This window comes from Mus caroli, chromosome 6, assembly GCF_900094665.2.
Source record: "Mus caroli chromosome 6, CAROLI_EIJ_v1.1, whole genome shotgun sequence".
Taxonomy (NCBI): Eukaryota; Metazoa; Chordata; class Mammalia; order Rodentia; family Muridae; genus Mus; species Mus caroli.
In genome coordinates, this window is record NC_034575.1 from 50301406 (window position 1) to 50320290 (window position 18885).

General features: G+C 40.0%; 1 protein-coding gene across 1 annotated transcript in view; it reads left to right on the forward strand.

Moving 5' to 3' along the window:
* Nucleotides 1–268: 268 nt before the first annotated feature.
* Itprid1 (ITPR interacting domain containing 1) overlaps nt 269–18885 on the forward strand; it is a 138332-nt gene continuing 119715 nt past the window's right edge. Inside the window, exon 1 of the mRNA XM_021165730.1 lies at nt 269–335. The gene's annotated coding sequence lies outside the window, so the exon portion shown is untranslated. The remainder of the gene's footprint in view (nt 336–18885) is intronic.

Here is an 18885-nt window from a genome sequence, read left to right on the forward strand (position 1 = left end):
GGAGCTGTGCTGTCCAGGTCCTCTCTTTTCAGTGTCTCCTTCAGCTCAGGAGAACAAGTTTTTCCTTAGAACAAATGGGCGTGGAGTATGAAAATATCATGCAGGATTAGTCAAATGCTCTGCTGCTTCCTGGTCTATGTCTCTCAGTTTAGGAGTGGAGCTTGCGGCAGGTGGATAGGGATGTGGGGGAGACAGGAGGTTCTGGTGAGCATCTAGGGAGGTGGCTCAGGTGAACAGCTGTGAGGGGTTGATGAGCAGCTTCAGGGGGCCCAGGTGAGCAGTGGCTTTGGAGAATGAACATTGCTTGTCCCCAGAACTCTACTCCGGCTGGGAAGGTAAGACTGTTTGCTAACTTCGTGAGTCACAGTACTCTACATGTTCTTGTGGCAGCCTGAAAGAAAACACTGAGTTCTCCCGCTGCCTTCCCACGCACTGTGGAGACTCTGGGGCTGTAACCTGAATAACAGGCTCACAAGGAATGCAGGTGAAATTGACCAAATTGGGTTGCTAGACACAAATGGGAAGATTTCAATGTTGTGGAGGCGGAAGGTGTTGAAATGCTCCCTGGGAGAAATGCTAATTGGAGTTGTGGGGGCTAAGAATCCACAGGTGAATGGTATGGGCATGCTTGCTAGCTGATTCCAGGGAAAGAGAAGAAATGGAGGAAGGGTCAGAGAAGCGATAGACAGGACAGACACACACACAGAGACACAGATACAGACACACACATACACAGAGACACAGACACACACACAGACATACACACAAACACACACAGACACACACACACAGACACACAGACACACTCAGACACATACACAGACACACACACAGAGACACACACACACAGGCACACAGACAGACAGACAGACACAGACACACACACAGAGACACACACACACAGGCACACAGACAGACACACACACAGATACACAGACACATACACAGACACACAGAGACACACAGACACACAGACACACAGACACACACAGAGACACACAGACACACACACATACACACAGAGACACACAGACACACATACACAGACATACACACACACACACACCACATGAAAGTTCAATTTCTAACTTTAAACTGGTGATGCTTATGTGAATCTGCCATTCTATAACAAGTTTTAGAATGATATTTTGATACTTTATCTTTAACAGTTATAGACTGCTAATTAATGAAACATCTGTTAAACACTAATGAAATTAAATGTTCCAACCAAACAGTAGAACATACTTGTGTTCTACTGTGTATGTGTGTGTGTGTGTGTGTGTGTGTGTGTGTGTGTGTGTATTGAGAGCAATTACATTTGGCAGGTATTTTAAAAGTCAGTCATGGCTCTCTGGCTATCTGTCACTTCTGGTTTGGTTTGGGGGCTCGGGCCTATTTTAGTTGCCATTACAGAGGAACATTCAAGACAAAAGGAAGTGATTTGATAATTATTGATTCTTATTCAATCATCTTCAGCTAAATAATAATTTAAAGCATCCTTCTCCCAACTCTTCTCAGTCAAGATATGGAAGATGGAGTGAGATATTAAGAGAAAAGCTTTTTGTTTGTTTTGCTTTTTTTTAAGAGAAGCATTGTAATGATGCCTTTTATTTCTTTTATTGCTTCTCAATAAAAACATGTTGTAAATGCAGTGAAAGAAACTCACTGCTTTGTGCGGCATCGGTAAAAACCAGAGGCAATGCAGCGAACTACTATATGGACACTAAAATTAGGCATGTGTGGGCTTCATCATACAAGCAGTGGTGAGATAAAAGGTGTCCAGGACAGTGAGTGACTGCAGCTTGGCATGACTGCTTTGTACAGCTGAGAAAGCAGGGACAGAATGAATTTTCTCAGCCTTATCTACCCTCTGCCATTTTATAAGCTCGCTATGAGCCAGCCTGATCTACTTACACAAGCAAAGACATGAGGAGGGAGCATGCTTGAGAGAAGCAGAACAAGGAACTAGAGAACAGACACCAAGTACGACCCAGAGTGAAGGGAAGGTGTGAGTTGACCCTTCTCAGGGTATGAGGGGATTAAGTCATTACGCTAATTGAGAGGCTATGTGTTTCAAATAGCTCTCTGCCGACATATGCTGGTAGATTCTTAATTAAACATTAACCTTTTACAAATTGAAGTGTGCTACTAAAGGGAGGGAGAGGAGTGCAGTGAGGAACAATAGGCAACAAACAGCAACATGGACGTTTTTCCAGAGAGTCAGGGACACAGCGCTGGGTAAGATGTAGGGGTTGGGAGCTTAGAGATAACACCTTCCTTCTAAACAGCACATTCATCTGTTATTAATATTCAAATCTAGAATGCAAAAAAATGATGGGTATCCTTGCTTTTACATAGATCTCATTGTACTTTGAATATCTTGTGTCTTGATTATTACCCTGGACCTTCTTCGCCCCTCCTCTAATCCTTTTCTTGCATACCAAATAGTCCCCACTAATTTCCTGTCGTTATATAGAAGTATACAGTAAAAATCTAAATGTGATACTTTTCTTGACCCCCATTATTACTCTATTTTGTCCCCCCCCATTCCCTCTTTCATTACACACAATGCACATGCAAACACACATTTAACTCTAGATTCCGCATAGATTCCCTCCACTCTGCACAGCCTTGGTGTCTGCTCTCTAGTTCCTTGTTCTCCTTCCCTCATGCATACCCCCTTCTCATGCCTTTCCTTATGCAAATTTAATCCAAGTTTGACTTATTTACTTAACACCACGATGTCTAGTTCTGTCCAATTTCCAGCAAATAGTATAATTCAACTCTTCTTTATGGCTGAATAAAGGCTTCTTGTGTATAGGTGCCATATATTCCTTCTATACTGATCTGGTACCATCGCTTGGCTATTATGAATAGTGTTGCAGTAGACATGGCTGTGCAGTATCTCTGTGGTATGCTTGCTTATAATCCTTCAGATATATACTCAGGAATGATATAATTCCATCAAGGGGCACTTATATTTTCAGCATTTGAGATCCTCCATATTGATCTCTAGTGTGTGATCAACCGCAGTGATTCCCACCAGCAGTGTAGAAAGCTCCACTTTTATGTGTCTTTTCACAGAACTTACTGTTTTCTTCATGACACCTATTCTGACTGGGGAGACAGAGAACTTCAATGACGTTTCCCTTTGCATTTCTCTGGTGACTGAATGGGATCCCCCACACAATTGGTTTCTCAATAATTAAGTATTGATGTATAAAGGAGATACTGATTTTTCTATGTCGATTTTGTATTCTGATCTTTGCTAGGCATGTTTGCTCTATCTTAGCATTAACCTGTAATTATCTTCATATTATCTTGTATAGTTTGAGGGGATTTTAAGTACATGATCATGTCATCTACAAAGACAAAGTTTTATTTTTGTCTCTTCCATTTGTGTTTACTTTGTTTCCTGTGTGTGTGTGTATGTGTGTGTGTGTGCGTGTGTGTGTGTGTGTGTGGTTGTGTTATAGCTAGGACTTTAAACCTCACTTTGAGTAAGGATGGAGAAAATGATTACCCTGACTTTATAGGAGATACTTTTATTTTTGCATTTAGTATAATGCTGACTATAGTTTTGTCATATGTAGTTTTTATCATGTTCAGGTATGTTTGTCTTGTTTATAGTTTTGCCAGGATTTTTATCATATAGGGTTGTTGAACTACATCAAAGGAATTTTTTAAAGTAGCTGGCAAAGTAGTAGGCTTCTGTAAGTCTTTCCTACATGTTTAGTGTTGGTTAGCATACTCCACTCCATTCTTTCCTCTCCCCTGTTGCCCATCCCCATCTATACTTAAATTCTCCCAGTATTTCCCATGCTTTTATATGATATTTGTTCTATTATTAGCTCATCCCTTATCCCACCTCCAACACTTCTCATGGGCCTTTTTGAGTTTCCTGACCTCTACAGACACCAAGAATTATTCATATACATCTAAAAATTCAAAGCTAAGATCCACATATGAGAGAAAACATTCAGTGTTTGCCTGGCTGTGCCTGGGTAACTTCATTTAGTTAAATATTTGCTAGTTCCATCTACTCCTAAAAATTTAGTAATTTATTTTTTCTTAGTAGACAAATAAAATTCTATTGTATACACATTCTGCATCTCCATTACATATATCACTTGATGAACATCTATGTGGATTCCATTTTTAAGACATTATTAATAGAGGGGTGATGGGCATGGATCTGCCAGTCTCTCTGTGCTTTAGGTATTTGCTCAGTAATGGTATGGATGGCTGATATGATAGCTCTATTTTTAGCTTTTTTGACAACCTCCCACACACACTTCCATAGTAGCTGCTCCCTTCCACATGGGTAAGAGATATTTTTCTCCACATCCTCCAAGGCATTTGTTGTCATTTATTTTCTTCTTAGTAGCTATTTGACTGGGATGAGATGGAATCTCAAAGTGGCTTTCATTTACATTTCCCTAGTGGCTCGTGGTGTTGCAGTTGTGTCTGAGACATATATGTTTAACATTATACTGTCCTCTTGATGGATTGTACCCTAAATTAGCATGGATGCTTTACCCTTTCCCACTAGTTCCAGTTTGAAGTCTCTTTTGTCAGACATGAAAGCAGTGACAGCCCTTTCCGAAGATCCATTTGCTTGTCCAACAACTTTTTCAGTCCTTTCACCCAGAGAGTGTCTGTCTTTTGTGATGCAATGCATTTCTTGGAAGCAGCAAGTGTATGTTTCCTGCTGATTGATTCTAGTCTGCTAGTCTGTATCTTTTGACTAGGAAATTAAGACCCATTAATATTCAGAGTTATTATCAAAAAGTTTGTGTTGATTCCTGTCCATGTTGGGTTGGTTTGTTGTTGTTGTTGTTGTTGGTTTTTTGTTTTTTGTTTTGTTTTTATAGTGTTTAATTCCCCCCTTCATCTTTCTCAGCGGCTTAGCTGTTCTTCTACTGTGGCCCACAGATGAATTTGTTCTTCAGTTCTAGAGGATTCTTCACAGTATTTTCTGTCAACCTGGCATAGTGATTATAAATTGCTTTACCTTATTTTTGCCATGAAAAAAATTTTTGTTTATAATAGGTAGTTTTGCTGGGTGCAGTGGTATGGTTTGGCAGTTATTATCTTTTAGTACTTTTAGTACGAGATAGTAATATGGGCTTTTAAACTTCCTGTTAGAAAAATCTGCTGTTAGTTTTCCAGGAATGCGTTTATATGTGACTTGGCGTTTCTTTCTTGGTGCTTTCAGTACACCCCCTTTGTTATATATTTAATATTTTAATTATAATATGACAAGGGATGTTCTTTTACGGTCTGTCTGAGGTCCTAAATGCTGGATTGGCATATCTTTTCCTGATAATGAGGCATTTTCTGTCATAATGTTTTTTAAATGTTTCTCTGCCTTTAGAACTATATTTTTTCCTTTTTCCATGCCTATTCATAGACTTGGTCTTTTCAGAACACCATGTCTATGTTGGAATCCACACTGGTACCTTATTACTGTTTTATCTTTGCCCTTGTTTGTTCTAATTCCTCCACCTTGTCTTCAAGCTCAGGTGTTCTTCCCTCTTCTTGGTATAGTTTTTTGTAGAAACTTTGCACGGAGATTTTTGTTCAACCTATATATTTTTTTTTCATGTAAAGTATTTCACTTTTTCCACTATTCACATCTCTTTGTTGAATTCTTTTTCATATTTTACATAGTCTTCCTTACTTCATCGAGCCGCTTTTGTTCAGAATAAAGAGCTTAATTTTTTTCTTTGATTTCTTTGAACATATTTAAAGTTTTGAGTGCTCTGTCTGGGTATTTAGCTACTGTTTTATTGTTGCAAAGAGACACCATGATCAAGGCAACTTATAAAAGATAGATAAGATAGATATAAAACATAGATAAGAGAGAAATATTCTGTGAATATCAAATTTAAAATATTTTCAGAGAAGAACAGTTCTATAGAGCAGAATACATGTAATAAGTCTTTGTCAAAGCTATCTCAATGATCATTTGAAGTGTACTTAGCAGGCATGATCTTATTTGCTTTCTTATTTATTTTTCTAAGTCTTTTGCTGTATGATTTAACACAACTCAGATGGTTCAGATTGCACATAGTGAGCTCAGGGGTGGTGAGGATCCTATAAAGGGTACAGAAGGTGTATCTGACTCAGAATAGTATGGCATGAAAACAAAACAGCTTTTTCCAAGGGATGTAGATGATAGAAAATGGGGCCAAGAATCGAATTGAAGTCTGTCTCACTGGAGTTTATGCAATTGAGGGAAATAAAAAAAATTGCCTAAACACAAAAGCTTTATGTTCTCACATAGCCATGATTAGAGCCTTGCATGTCCATTTACATGTGTAACTGACAAAATCATGTCTTGTGGAAAACTTGTCTAGGACCAAAGTTGCTTTACTCAGAAACACCTATGGAATTGCAAGTGTGTATCTTGTTGAATGGTAAGAGATGAGCATATGGCAGTCTCTTAGTCAGGGTTGCTATGGCTGTGGTTAAGCATCATGATCAAAAGCATCGGGAAAGGAAAGAGCTTATTTTGTTTATACTTCCATATCACAGTTCACCATTAATGTAAGTTAGAACATAAACTCAGGGCAACAACCTGGAGGCTGGAGCTGATGCAGAGGTCATGGAGGAGTGCTACTTACTGTCTTGGTCCTCATGACTTGTTCAACCTGCTTTCTTATAAAACCCAGAGCCAAGAGCCTGGGAGTGGGACCTCCCACAGTGAACTGGCCCTTCCCCTATCAGTCACTAATTAAGAAAATGCCCTACAGTCTTGCCTATAGCCAATCTCATGGAAGCATTTTCTTAAGTGTGTGTGTTTGTGTGTGTGCGTGCGCGCGAGTGTGCATATGCTCATGCATGCTGCCCTCCACCCCATGCCTGCATGTGTGTGCATGCATTAGATGACACTCACTTGCACAATAAGAGCTAATGGTCCAGCAGTGGTTGTCCTCATGATAGGGAAGGAGATAACCCAGTAGCTCCTCAGTTTATAAAGCAGGAAGTTTCAGGAATCATGATCTAGTATTGAAAGGCAAGAAAATCCAGAAGAAAAGACTGAAGATGCTGGCATCTAATGCAGCTATAGCAAAGGCAGTCAAGCACAGGCTGCTTTCTCCTCAGACCTTTCTGTATCAGGGCTACTAAGTAGAAGGTGCCACCAACTTGGAGAGCAGATCTTTCCCCCTCATTTCCCTTACAAAAATGTTCTCACAAACATGTCCAAAGGTGTATCTTCTAAGCAATTCTAAATTCCATCAAGTTAGAAGTGGATGCTCACAGTCAGCTATTGGATGAAACACAGGGCCCCCAATGGAGGAGCTAGAGAAAGTACCTAAGGAGCTAAAGGGGTCTGAAACCCTATAGGTGGAACAACAATATGAACTAACCAGTACCCCCAGAGCTCGTGTCTCTAGCTGCATATGTATCAGAAGATGGCCTATTCATCCATCATTGGAAAGAAAAGCCCATTGGTCTTGCAAACTTTATATGCCTCAGTACAGGGGAACGCCAGGGCCAAGAAGTGGGAGTGGGTGGGTAGGGGAGGGTCTGGGGGACTTTTGGGATAGCATTTGAAATGTAAATGAAGAAAATACCTAATTAAAAAAATCATGACTAATGTCATCAGCCTGAGAATATTTTCAAGATGCTACTCTGTTGACTTTGGTTGAGTGCAGCTCCTCAACATTGGAGAAGATAAGGAATTTATTTTCTCCTAGCCTCTAAGAAAGAATGTAATCTATCTTAGTCAGTGTTCTATTGCTATGGGAAGACACAATGAACATGGCCACTCTTCTAAAAGAAAGTATTTAAGTCAGAGCTTGCTTATAGTTTCAGAGGTTTAGTCCATGATCATCATAGCTGGGAGAGAGAGAGAGAGAGAGAGAGAGAGAGAGAGAGAGAGAGAGAGAGAGAGAGAGAGAGAGAGAGAGAGAGAGAGAGAGAGAGAGCGCTTAGGAATTTAGGTTTGACATAAACTTTTGAAACCACAAAGCCCTCCCCAAGTGATACACTTCCTCCAACAAGTTCACACCTCTTAATCCTTCTAATGTTATCAAAGGCTTCCACTCCTAGTGACTAAACAGTCAAATATAAGAGCTAACTGGGGCCATTATCATTCAAATTACCACACAGCCATACTGAGGCTTTGATTTTGCTTATTATACTATTTTTTCTGACTTCTACAACTAAGAAATAATTTCATGTTTTCTTAAGCAATTTAAGTTGTCCTCATTTCTCATTGTAGCAACGGCAAATGAATAAAAATTGAAATAGACTTGCAAGTGGACTTGATGTTGCAAGCATGGAGCATCTACAACCAATAGGAATGGAATAGGTGAAGCAAGTTTCTGAGTGAGGGATAGAAGAATCAGGTCATTAGATTAGGTTTGAGGTGTATGGGTCAAAAATTGAGCTCTCATGTTATTCTTCCTTAATTTCAGGGTCCACAGGGGGAAAAAAACCCAAAATGCTACAGTTGCATACATTAAATAATTTGTACAGGACCCAGGACATTTTCTGCACAGTGTAGAAAATTACAGAACAATTTCATCAGGGTAAAAGGAATAATTATGTTTGCATTTAATTTATGTTTGAGCTGTTCTTGATTGTTTAAACCTTCGTAAACCTGAAAGAACAAATTTAACTGCACATAATCAATTATTTAGAACTATGGGAAATTTTTTATGAACCAATTCCCACAGAGCACACAGCTCTTGAATCTGAATCTTCTATCACTATCCAGGAGATGGGAAAGAAGTTGGACAAGCCACAGAATTTCCCCAAGGTTCCCATTTGTGAAATTTTGCCAAATCCATCAACACAAGCAGGGAATCTTGACTCCTAGATAGTAAAAGAATGCTAGAGATGCCAGGGGTTCAGGTTTCTCGTTTTATCTATAACTAGCATAATGCATGAAGCAGCTCTTAGCACAAAATGACAGGAGGGCATGGGCTGTCCTTGGATGATGTACACTTGTGGGCAAGCTTCTAATGCATTATCTAGATTTGATGAATGATGTGAAAAGGCTGGGTTCAGGATGCTTTTTTTTTTTTTTAAAGCCAACTGAGAAAGCTATGAGAACAGACCAGAAAGCAGCATTCATCCATGACTTCTGATTCAAAGAGGTATTATATAAAGAAATGTCTATCTGGCTCCATAAAAAACTAGTTACTACAGTAAGGGTGCACAAAGAGATTGAATAGTGCTCCTTGAGGGAACTTTAGCCCTCTTAGATGGGTTCACATTTAGGGTTTATCTGTAAAATTCACACATAAGCCATTCCTCATTAGGATTTTAGAAGTCTTATTTGTTTACTTAGTTGTTTATGATTTATTTTTGGATAGTGTTCATGACCAAAGGAAACTTAGAGAAGAAAGGGTTAATTTCATCTTACATAGCCAGGTCACAATCCATCACTGAGGGCAAGAACTCAGGGCAGGAACTTGTGTGGAACTGAAGTAGAGGCCATGGAGGGATGCAGCTTATTGGCCTGCTTCCTATAGCTTGCTTTAGTTGCTTTGTTCATTTGCCTGCACATGTGCAAATTCACCACATACATTCCTGGTCACTGTGGAAGATAGAAAAAGGTCCTAGGTCCAGTGTAACTGGAGTAACAGACAGTTGTAAGCTGTCTTGTGGATGCTGGTAACTAGTCCTGAATCCTCTGCAATAGCAGCAAGTGCTCTTAATCACTGAGTAATCTTTCTAGCTAATAAGCTTGTTTGCTTATATAGTTCAAGCCCAGCAGTCTAGGGATAGTATTGAACCCAGTGAGTGATTCTCCCCCTCCCCTTCCTTGATTGAAGTCCCTTCTTCCTATGTGTTTGAAGGCTGACAATCAAATCTAGGTATCATAGATAGGATATGTATCATAGGTCAACCTCAAGTTTGAGATTCTTCTGCCCAGCTTCCCAAAGGCTGGGGTGATAATATACCATGTCTTGGCTTTGCCTTTCTTACTAATGAGGTGAGATTTGTTGTCTTAGGTGCTACTTGTAAAGTTCTCAGTTCTTGAAATAAAGAGAAGAACTTTTGGATTAAAAATGCCTTTGGGATAAAAATGGAAGAAAACTATGAACTTAGCAATGCTGAATGCACTCTAGCTTAGGGGACTCATGGAAGAAATAAGACAATAGACAGTACAGGAAGTATGCCAGTAAGGAAGTAGCTATTCAGTGACACTGATATTGTTGTATGTCCAAGACAATATGTTGGAAGCTGTATATACTCACTCTGTTCATATGAATTATCCCTGGATTCTTGGTAGTGACCCTTTCAGTGAAACGTGTTGGCTTGATAGTAAATAGGACAAAATCAATACCTGCTTCCTACAGAACCGAGTGAAGTCAACTTAACACCATATATCATATGTTTATTGAACAATTGTTTCCTATAAGCAAAGTAAATGAGTATATTGTCCAGGCGCCTAAAGTGTTCTAGAAAACATTTCCCTAAAGCACTCATTTACACTCAGAGACATTTTATACCTTATTTACAGTGACAAGCAATATATGCACACACATATACTTTAAGTCGTGGCTAGTGGTTCCATTCTAGGATTGTAGATTAGAACGTAGTTTGTTTTGTTCTTTGACTATAAGGCAAGCTTTAACAAATTCATTGTTAAAAAGCAATTTCGGCTTTCTTACTGCCTTTCATCTACTTTGCAGAGCGGTTAATTGAAGTCATAGAATGTACATTTTTCCCTTTGGGGATCAATATAGCAAGGTAGAAAAGGAAATAATTTTTGTTGCTAGTTATAATGCAGCCCATAAATTTTTATGCCTTGAATTGTCTTGCTTTGAAAACATTTTATTCACCTATCTTCTGTTAGCTTCTTTTACATACTATTATAACTATTTGTTTATGACTTTATCTGCATTCTTCAAGCAGTCTTAATGCAGAAAAATCTATTATTTTCATACCCATAGCTCCTTGAAGAATGCTAGCCCGAAGATGCTACTTGATAAACTGTGTAGAGATGAAATAAAAGTGAATAATGTTCAGGTTCAGATGTAAAAGCCAGATTCCTCACCAAACTCCAGGACTATGTATTCAAGTTCATAGCACGATTACTATTGCTATCATCATCATCATCATCATCAGTCTAACAACATACAAAATGATGGTATCAGGTTTAGAAGCAATTCCTCCTGTGTTATTGCTTTGATCCTTAGAATAATTCTGCAGTAGGAACATCAATAAAAGTATATCTGCTCTGTAGTGAGTTGTCAGCTCACACTGAGACCTGCTTAAGTTCTCACAGCTGGACAACCTGATCTGAAGCTTAGCTCTGTGCTCTGAGTCCTGAGATGTCTGTCTTGCTTTGTTTAGATAGCTACTCAATGTCCACCTTGTGCTTTGTGTTCAGTACTGCTCAACCCAGTATGTTTAATGTTTGGTGAATAAGGTCTACATGAGCTGTTCTGTCTGTCCATTGCCTCTGTCCTGTTGACACCAAGAAGATCATTTCTTTGTCACCACTGTGACAAAAAAATGCTTTCCAGCCATTGGTAAAAGTCCTGTTGGGTAAAACCCAGTTCCCGTTGAGGCTCAGTGGTCTAACAGCAGGCACAATGTAAAAAATGCTTGGGGACAGGCAAATGAAGAATGCAGAAGTTGTGCCCTTCTTCGGCTGGCAGCATCATTTGATTTACAATTTAAAAAAATGAATTGGCTAATAGAGCTATTGTGATGAGAATAAATAGGAAATATTTATTGAGCAGGCATGAAGTGCTAATTCAAAACCTAAGGAGAACAATATACAGCATTGTTAAATGCCTTCCTAAAATGAAACACCATCTTAAAGTCCATCTAGTGGAACACAGAGCAATTTGGGACCAGCCAATCTCATGATCGGCACTTAGCAGCTAGATATGCCATATTATCTTCTAGAAATTAGTTAGAAGAGAATTGCCTTTCTTTTATTTTAGTGGCTTGCTAACCAATAAATCAGTTCCAATCATTGTTTAACTGTACTGTCCGTAGAGATTATACTGTCAAGTAAGTTTCTGGCTCATTGCTACTGTTCAGAACATTTTGAGTTTTAGTGTTTTTTTGTTTTTTTTTTTTACATGGATAAGGAGGGAAGGAACACGTTGCTCTAACCTATTGATTTATGTAGAGCACCAGGACACACATAGACCCTCTTGGCAAACATAGAACAGAACCAAAGGGCTAAATCTGTTTCCTTCCCCTTTAAATTTATCAGAAAATAGAATTATCCCACTATTTATGGAACAATAGACTTTTTTGCATTACAGCTATTGGCATACTCTAGTTTTTGAACTCTGGTCTTGAATTTGGGAGTCCAGTAGATTATGCATATATGGTGGTTAATTTTTGTTGTTGCTGCTGTTGCTATTGTTTTGTTTTCAATAAGACACAAAATATTGTCAACTGGGAAGAGGGAAACCCAGATGAGGAATTGCCCCCATCAGATTGGCTTGTGGGCATGGCAGAGGGGCATTTCCTTGATTAATGACTGATGTAGAAGGACCAAGCCAACTGTGTGCAGTGCCAGCCTATGCAGATAAGTGGTGGGTGCTACAAGAAAACAATCTGAGCAAGTCAAGGGGAGAGAACCAGTAGGCAGCATTCCTTCTTGGTTTCTGCTACAGAACTTGTCTCCAAGTTCTTGCCTTGAGTTCTTTCCTGGATGTCTCTCAATGATGCACTATGGGATAGAAGTATACTCCAATAAATCCTTGCCTCCCCAAGCCATTCTTTTGGTTATAGTATTTGTCATATCAACAGAAAACAAACTAGAAAAGCTTAAGATCAGATAGGCTTGGCCACAACACATAAGGTGACAGGATAAACTATTTAACATAGATGGTCCAGTTTCTGCATCTATAAATTGATGCAACCGTGTCTTTCACCTAGATTCACTGGAAGAATCAAATAAGATAATGACACAAGCTTCCACTCTGGGACTTTGCATAATGATTAATACATGAGGGTCATATCATTGCTGTATTTTCCATTGAAATGGGACAAGAGTTCTTTTGAAGCTGTTTTGACATTATCTGTACAGGATGGTTCTCATGCTCTGATCAGAAATGAACATTGAAAGGTCTTGTTCCCCAATCAATAAAGATGCTAGCGGCTAATGGCTGGGTGGAAGAGGCAGAATTTCCAGTTTCTGGCAGGTAGGCTAGCAAACACAGGAGAAGAAAAGATTCACCATGATTGGTGTGTGTGTGTGTGAGAGAGAGAGAGAGAGAGAGGGAGAGAGAGAGAGAGAGAGAGAGAGAGAGAGAGAGTGTGAGAGAGAGAGAGAGAGAGAGAGAGAGAGAGAGAGAGAGAGAGAGAGAGCCATTAGCCATGTGAGAGGTGCTGAGCTGGGAGTGGAGAAAAGGGCACACTAGTTGAGAGAGGCTTAGAAAATTCTGACCATTGAGCAAAAAGCATATTAAAAATAAGCTAGTGTGTGTTTAGCTTTCATCTGCAGATCCAAGGGAACCTGGGCAGGGCTGGTAGTACTGTTTGCTTGGAGCTTAAAGTGGGGTAATAGAAACTACACACTACAACTATCACTTTTGGGGGGAAAACAATTTAATTGCACAGAACATGCATCTGATGAAGATGACAGGTAAGTGAACTTCTCTCCCGGCCCAGGATCTCTCTCTGGAGCACTAACCATTGCTCAACCCCCATCACCATCCCAATTACCTCAGCAGAAATGTTTCCCCAGATGGCAAGGAGTCTAGCAGCACAGCTCTCCAGCTTAATCAGGATATTATATACCTGTGTCCTGTGAGGGAAGGGTACGGATATAAAAGAACAATGCCAAGCACACAGGTCAGAATCTAACCAGGGGAGGAGGCACACAGACAAAACCAAGGGTTTTGAAATGCCTCAGGTCTAAATAGACCAGTTCAAGACTGTTATTCTTACCCTAGGCTATAAAGAATTAGCATTTTCTATGCACACTATGGTTTGGGGTTTTGGGACTATTGAACTAAAATTCCCAATTATTATTATTTTTTTTTTTTTGCCAGCTCTTTTGCTAACCTAGACCTGAATGCTTTTCCTTGATAGTTTGAATACATTAGCTAGAGAGCTCAGGAATACAACTGGGTCCATTCTAGAGTTATCAGCAACTGGATGGTAGCAGTTTGGGTGTTCATGTAGATGAGAAGTCTCCGACCTTCATGGCTTACATTCCCTACTTTGACATTCTAACCTTCCCTCATTTGTTTTTTCTGGACTGGGATCTCCTTTTGAAACTTCTTTCCAAAGTGAACTCATTTATTTCCTTGGCATTAACTGTGATCTGATTCTGTGGCTGATGACACAGGTCAGCTCAGATTTCATCACTCAACTTCTGACACCCATACCTAGACTGTCTCTCTCTCTCTCTTTAAGCCTTTATATTTTCAAGGGAAACCCAAACTTTACATTTTCCTGACAAAATTCTATAGACCCTTCCATGAACTTCTGACTCCCTCTCTAATCCCTAGTGGACAAATACAAACATTTACCCAAGTTGGAAACCTGAGAACAGTCTTTGAATTTTGCTTCCTCCTACATAATAGAACAAAATAAAACCTGCTGACTTTTCTTTCCACATAATGCTAAAATAACTCACTTCTCTGTTCTTATCTGATGGGCCTGTCACCGGTATGTTTTACTTGCTCGCCAGCTTCCTGTCTTCAGTCTTGTTGATTCCAACCATTTTATTACCCATATGGAAGCAATACAAAACACTTTTAGGATAAAAATCTGATCATGTCATTTCCAACTGCCCTCCAAATTAAGTTTGAACTCGTACCGGGATGTGAGGTGTGCTGCGTGTGTTCTAATTACTCTTTCTCTCTGTGTAATGCTACTTGACTTGTCTCTTCCTATACTACCGACCCTTGCAAGCCTTCAGCTGGACCATTTTACCTCTTGCATTTAGACTTGTGCACATGCTGTGTCTCTCTCTAACTCTCTTCCTCCTGCTCCAAGAAATGGGCTTATGCTTAGTTCCTGTAACCATTCTAAATCTATCCCAGGCAGGCATATGATGCAGGGGAATCCAGTAAATTAAGACACATTAATACTGAATCTTCCTTTATCCTCGTTTACCAGGACAGCTTGTTAATGGCAGGATTGTACCAGAGAAGCACTCTGTCAGGTTCCAGATACCTTAGACTAACTGCAGAGCATCCCTAAATCCTGTTTTTGTGACACTGTCAAATTTCTGAGCTTTAAGGGGTTTGTTTTCTTAACCTTGCTATCCTAGTATAGCATTGCTAAGTGAATCCCAAGAGATCAACATAACGAGAATAATTTACTTAGTGGAATGTAGGACTGTGTGGCATCACGCCCAGGTTTGCCTTTTTTCATCTTGTCCTGAACTAGGAACTGGAGAACCTCTCATTTCGCCTCTTTCCCCTTCATGATGTCTCCTCAGTAGTTGACTCCTGTTCGTACTCAGGACCAACTATAGACAACGTAACTTCCAGGCTGCTTCATGCAAATTTACAGTTGGGCAGTGTCCTCCTGTTCTATGCAACTACACTATCATTTTGGATTTCCTTCTTTTTCTCTTCCTTTAGACGGTGAACACTTCAGTGTACTTAAAGATATCACACTCACTGAAGTCCCATGGACAGTAGGGTCCCTTGAACTGTCCTCTTAGTTTGGTCATCCTTCCAGGGACTGGAGCTGTGTTTGTGTTTATGCCTAGCTCCCTTGGAACTTTTCTATCAATGTTTCTGTGCATTGAATCTCTCAGGCCTGAATACCAAGTCCCACTGTGTGTGTGTGTGTGTGTGTGTGTGTGTGTGTGTGTGTGTGTGTGTGTTCCAGTAATGGTTTGCAATGCAAATCACTGGATTGGTAACAAACAGGCAGTACCATAACCATGGTAACCAAATAAAGACAAGTTGCTTGCCTTCCTCAGGAAAGTGCATTCCAGCATTGCATTCGGCCCTGGTGTCACTGCCAGTGGGTCAAAGGACATTGAAGAAATGAGCAATTTCATAGAAATAAAAAGACAACAGAGCCATTGCATCGTTCCCCACACTCTTCCTCACAGCCCAGAATTTGTGACTAATAATCCCATCATTTGTATTTTCTGTTACTTTTTTTTTCTTATAGAGATGAAGGGAGAAAGAATGAGTCATTATGTGTTTTCTCCTTGAACTTAACAATGGATGGCTTTTGCCAATCAGATCATACTGGGCTTTCATAACAATTAGCTTTTACGTAGGAGCAGATAGAAACCTGGGTCCCTTTGGTCACCTGGACTTTCCCATCTTGGCAATGGTAAGACAGGAAATGGAAAGTACCAAGATCTCCAGATTCTCAGAGCAACTATAGCAAGTTCCAGGCCCACTTCTAGGTTGAGATCCCTTCACTCTGCTGCAGTAAGTCTTACAATCTCTTTTATCCCAGCCCGTGGGAGGTGTTAAAGCTCTGCTCTCACTTCCTCGATGTTGGAATGAGAGGGCAGCTTGAGTTTGTTCTGAGATCCTTTACCTGCAGCTGTATGACTGGGCAACTCCCAGGAAGAAAGTCATTATCAGGTTCAAGCTTGTTTGGTTTCATCCCTGAAGGATCCAATACTGTTTCCAGTAAAGTGTTCGTGGAGTGATGCAGAAATGGTGTGTTTTCCTTGGGTAGCTCTTCTTTGCTTATTGGGATCGTTGTGTCTTCTTTTCACTGCTTATTTTCACTTTTAACTAAACAATGAATTTATAAAACATAATGAAGGAGTTTAGTGTACTAGAGACATGCAAAATGTGAGGTGTGTGTGTGTGTGTGTGTGTGTGTGTGTGTGTGTGTGCGCAAAATGTGTATGGAAGCGAAAATCTTGACAGAACAGAGAATGCTCGTTCAGGCAGCTTGCCAAATAAAATGAAGAGGACTTGGTTGCATTTGACTCTTAAGATTGAAAAACTTTATTTGATTCTTGGTTTGATTATTTTGAAATCTATCCCAAATAATTCATTGGCCACACTAATGCTGCAAACTGTATGGTTGGCATATGTGCAGGTTGTGTGTGTGTGTGTGTGTGTGTGTGTAGAGGGTGTCATTATTTTGTTTTCCATCTGAAATTCAAATGCAACTGGCTACTCTGTTTAGTTGCTGAGACATGCAACTTGATTAAAAGATAAGAACTGGAGAAGGTGCTGAGTGAATCAATGAGCACAAACTTCTCATTATAAAACTTTTACTGTTTATATCCCACCGAAACATCAACCATCTATTGTTGCCTTAGTGCCACATGTAGGAAAGGGTTTCATATTGAAATTTACACATTAGGATGGGAAGCCAACAGCAACACAATCAGAACAGCTTGGAGATGAGTGAGTGAGTCTTGCCTCACTATGGTGACATGAACGTTTTTGTTTTAGCGGTTTCCAAACTAAAAATTGTAAATGTCTATGTCCCTGACGATGTGCATGGCCACCTGAGAGGATACTGGGTGAGAGCTGCTCCCTGCAGTCCTCCCTTGGCTGCCCAGTGTGGCTTGTCACCCTCAGAACAATCTCTTTGAGGACACTAACTAGCCCCAGGGAATGAGGCATAGATATGTTTTGCACATACAAAAAAAAGGAAGAAGGAGGAGGAGGAGGAAGGAGGAGGAGGAGAAGAAAGAAAGAAAGAAAGAAAGAAAGAAAGAAAGAACAAAAGAAAAAGAAAACCAACCAAACAAAGCTAAGAAAAACTGGCCAAAATACTAAAGCATGATTTTCGGCACATTGGGCATCCTACTCTGTTTACTAGCCATAGCTTTGTCTCTGGTGTATTATGAAAGTTGCTCAAGCAAGTTGATAAATATTTAGAAAGAAGAAACTAATACATAGAAAATTAGCATCTTGTTTGCCAATACAGAGTACTTTCTATATGCCTCCCAAAGTTAGTCCAACTTCTCTGGGACTTGACTATGAGAGACATTCAGGATGTATGTTTGGAGGTTACAGAGAATCCCCCAAACTGTTGAAGTTGGTGAGAGAGAGAGAAAGAAAGGCAAGGATAATAAAAAATATGGAGAGATGGAGAGAGGAACAAGGAGGGGTGTGAGAGGAAAAAGAAGTAAGAAGGAGGAGAGAAAGCAGGGATAAACAAAGGGAGGGAGAGAGAGGAGGGGAGAGAGGGGGAGGGAGGAGAGACAGAGAGACTGACTTTGTGGGTGTTATCCATTAGGCTTTTTGATGAATGGATTATGAATTGGTTTCTTTATAGAAAACATGCATGAAAGGGGGAGCATCAGTATAGTCCATATATTTATTATAATTATTGAATTCTTTCAGGCCTTCAACTTGCTCTACCTCTGGATAGTTGTATTGGTTGCTTCTACTCTTAAGGATTTGCTGTTATTTCTAGTTTGGACCCCTACTGGCTTTAGATGGGTGGGGAGAGGTAATAAACCTTCCTCCACCCAAACTTGGACCTCTGTTGTTTACGTTGTTTGTCATATTTTCATCTCTAGTCTGGAGAATCCTTTATTCATTAGCAGAGATAATTCTAGCTCTTTGTCTGCCTATGTGTGACTTCTGCCTCTTCCTCAGTGTGTGTCTTGGAAAGCTTAGGAGATTGTCCTTCATTTTCCCCACCCTATCAAGTGTCTTCCAACAGATTCTACATACTTGAGCATAGGGAGACTGCACAGCTCTCCTGAGATTTCCCCAGTAATAGCCTCTGCCTTAGTCACAGTTATTATTGTTATGATGAAACAGCATAACCAAAGCCAAGTTGGGAAGGAAAGGGTTTATTTGGTTTGAGCTTTAACTTTACATTGTTCATCACTGAAGAAAGTCAGGACAGAAACTCAAAAAGTGCAGGAGCTGATTGCAGACGTCATGAAAAGGTGCTGTTTACTGGCTTGCTCCTCTTGGTTTGCTTGGTCTGCTTTCTTACAGGACCCATGACCACCAGCCCAGGAATATCCCCAGACAC